The following is a 4247-nucleotide window of genomic DNA, read 5'->3' on the forward strand; positions in this document are numbered from 1 at the left end:
TTTTTTTTTTTCTAAATACATTATAAGTACATCTTCCATTTGACATACTTTTTATTAAAATTAGACAATTTCCCCTTATATAGGGGGGGTTCAAACTTTGAAACATTGTATAAAAAATAGAACTTTTTCAACTGAACTTTTGAAAATGTTCCGGAAATACTGCGTCCTTTAAACATATATCAAATTAAAGCTTTTTTTATGTACTATAAAATGAAAAAAAAAAATTTGTCCCGACACCTTATCTTCTATGTGCAAATGGCTGTCGAAATTATAAAAAAAATGTAATATTTGCGATAAAAATCACCTTTTATAACGATGTTTTTTGTACTTAAAACTGCCATAACTTTTTCAAATATTAACTAATCAAAATAATATTTCTTTATATTGAAACCTTAGGTAATTTTCTTTCAGTTTGATATCATTTTTTTGAAAATCTAACATTTAACCTGCTCATGGGGAGGGATTAAAAATTGCAATTTTTTTACAAAAACTAACTTTTTCAACTTAATTTTTGAAAATGTTCCGGAAATACTGCGTCCTTTAAACATATATCAAATTAAAGCTTATTTTATGTACTATAAAATGAAAAAAAAAAATTTGTCCCGACACCTTATCTTCTATGTGCAAATGGCTGTCGAAATTATAAAAAAAATGTAATATTTGCGATAAAAATCACCTTTTATAACGATGTTTTTTGTACTTAAAACTGCCATAACTTTTTCAAATATTAACTAATCAAAATAATATTTCTTTATATTGAAACCTTAGGTAATTTTCTTTCATTTGATATCATTTTTTTTTGAAAATCTAACACTTATTCTGCTCACAGGGGGGATTTAAAATAGCAACTTTTTTACAAAAACTAACTTTTTCAACTTAATTTTTGAAAATGTTCCGGAAATACTGCGTCCTTTAAACATATATCAAATTAAAGCTTATTTTATGTACTACTAAATGAAAAAAAAAAATTTGTCCCGACGACCTATCTTCTATGCGCAAAAGGCTACCGTATTTAAAAATATGCTATTTTTTATTAAAATTCTAGGTTTTGTATTTTATTTTATTTTAAAATATTTTATTAGGGGAATAAACTGACTTTCATGAATATTATATAATTTCATTGACATAGAATAAAGTTCATAAGACATATGATATTATACTTATTAACATTTTTTACTTTTTTAAAGTCGAAAAAGTAATTTTTAAATTTGAGTTAGCTTAAATAGCCAATTTTATCATGCAACAAAAATCAACGAATAGTTGCCGAATGGGTAACACCTTGATCTTTAACGCCTAGGGTACGAGGTTCAAATCCGTTTGTGGCTTCTAAAATTTTGCATTTTTTTTTTGAGTTAGAATAGAATTTTCAAATCATTTGATATTTATCTCATTTAGATTCAATAATTTCAATAAATATAAAGGATCTTATCACTATAGTCTCCCCTCGTGAGAAGAAATTGATATTCATGTTAATATTATTTTACTATGTGGTTCTTTTTCTGGCTACGATTTATTTTGCCAACCCTCACTAGACCTACTTTTTTCAACGATACGTCAAATGATTCATTTAAGTTTATGATATTTAAGTTAATGATTAGTTTAAGTTATTACTCTTAAAAATCAAAAAAATATTCCTTATTCAAATAAAAAGTAGCTTAACTAGATTTGTCCATACAAACAATTAAAATCATTAATTTTTAATATTCTTAAATTATTTATTGTCGAATTAAATTTGATATGATAAAAGTATTCAACTACAAAAGTAAATAATTTTACTTTATAATTTATTAATTTTTTAACTCTATTTCTGTGTGCTACTACCAGTCTATAATATGCCAAATTTTTTAGTAATATGTTGCTATATAAATCATAAATTTAAAAAAAAAATGATTTTTAGTTTCACCTGAAGTTAACGATGGAGTTTTACAATTATAATTATATTTTTGATAATATGCTCAATTGAGTAAATCTTTTTAACTACTTTGGTTTGATTGGTTCATTTAATTAAAGTAAATTATTAAAATTAATTAAGTTCTGAATATTTCAATTGCAGAATTTTTTTAAACACCAAAAGTTATTAGGATATGATTACTATTCTTTCTATTTCAGTTATCTATTACGATAAAAATGTAAAAAAATCGAATTTTTCTGACAAATGTACTGTAATTAGTAATTATAAAATTTCCAGATTGCATATTAATCTTAAAAATTTCATTTTTTTCAATTTAATAATGTCAATTTCAAACTTGCAAGTTGAACTATAAGTTATGGTAACAAATTCATTTTTTAGCTTCGATGCGAAGCTGAGAAGGTATTTTTCATTAAAACTTTCACTTTAAAAGACAATAAAAAATAGGTTCAAAATGATTACCTTTAACATATTAAAAATCAAAATCAGTATTAATTTAATACAATTTTTTTTGTTCTTAATTATTTTTTTTTATATGTAAATACTTATTTTTTAATAATAAGTAATAATATTAAAACTTAGAAGTAATAGAAAAAGTTTAATTGCACATTTGAAAACATCACGAAAAGTTTATTTAGAAAAGTATATTTTTTTTCTGATGAAAGTTCCTTTTGTTTAGTGTATTTATTCATAAGTAACAAAATTTTTTTATTAAAAAGTATTGCATAAATTCCTTTAAATTTGTATACGCATTAAAAGTATATGAATATACAACTCCTTTTTATTTTTATAATATCTCCGTAAAAATTACAATATTATATTATTGAATACCACTTTCATACTCAATTTAATTACTGTAATTATTATGTATTCATATATTATAATTATAAATCGGGGTAAAATTAAGGGAATAAGTGTTATTGTTGTTTTTGAAATAATCTACCAATTTCATTTTTTTCTATTTAATAATATCTATTTCAAACTTGCAAGTTGAGTTAAAAGTTATGGTAATAAATTCATTTTTTTTTTTATTAAAACTTTCATTTTAAAGGACAAAAAGAAGTTGGTTCAAAATGATTACTTTTAACATATTAAAAATCGATAATAATTTGAAAATAATTAATTATAAAAATTATATAATATATAATTAAAAGAATTACTAATCTGGATAGAATTAAGGAAATAGGAGTTGATGTTGGGTTGGGTTGGTTACATTTTTAACTTTATAATGCTACAAATCATTGAAAAGTGTATGAATCAACACAATTTTTTTATGAGAAATAATATTTTTTAATAATCCCTTTTTCATTCGACATACTTTATCTTAATCAGGGTATTAATAAGGAACTAGCAGATCATGCAGCTTTTGTAATTATCCACCAATTTCTTAGAATTAAACACTATCTACTGATTTGCATCGAAGCGTTTCTTATGATAGTGATTTTATCACTGTCAGATTAAATCTATACTGGACCCAACTATGCAACGTCCCCACTATGCCGCGACCCCACTGTGTTGGGTTTTTTTTTTATATACTCAGGTATTTTATCCCTAATTGTTTTTAATTTGTGTAATGCTTGTTTGATATCATATGGAAGAATTTCAGGAGTTAATTGCAAATCTATCGTTAAGTTAGCATTAAATCCGTGTAATAAATAAAAAGTCGTGTGTGGTTAGTGGATATTTGAGGAGTGTTGTTATAGCTAAATGTTCTATAAGGTAGATAATAAGACCATCGGTGATGAGTATCATCATTAATGTAGTGTCTAATAGCTTGGCATATTACACCATTAATTCTTTCAGTGAACCCTTGTGATTGTGGAGCATAACTAGAAGAGAATATTTGTTTTATTCTAAAGTTTTTGCAAACTTGTTCTAGTGCGGAATTACGAAAATGAGAGCCTCGGTCGCTAGATAGATAGCTAGCGGATTACACCATACTTGGTTATGAAATTTATCAAAAATCTAATTACAGTGTTGACATCAGCCGATCTAGTGGCTTTTGTAAATACTTATTTGGTGCTTTGACATGTAAAAACTAAAATATATTTTTTATTGTTACTACTGACTAATGGACCAAGAAAGTCGGCTGTTAGCCTATCAAGGGGCTTACAACAAAGTAGTGGAATAGGTTGAAGTTCTCTTGTTTATTTGACATTCGTGACAAGTTTTTATAAAATGAGTAACATCTTTAATAAGTATAATAAAAATTGATCACTTGTGGCTAGTTAATTAAGTAAAATTAAAACTATATTAAAAATTTTATTAATTTAAAAAAACTAAAAAATATTAAAAATATTAAACTCAAAAGCCACAAAAAAATTAATGAAAAGTCGCG

This window comes from Daktulosphaira vitifoliae, unplaced genomic scaffold (genome assembly GCF_025091365.1).
Source record: "Daktulosphaira vitifoliae isolate Bord-2020 unplaced genomic scaffold, ASM2509136v1 Scaffold_40, whole genome shotgun sequence".
Taxonomy (NCBI): Eukaryota; Metazoa; Arthropoda; class Insecta; order Hemiptera; family Phylloxeridae; genus Daktulosphaira; species Daktulosphaira vitifoliae.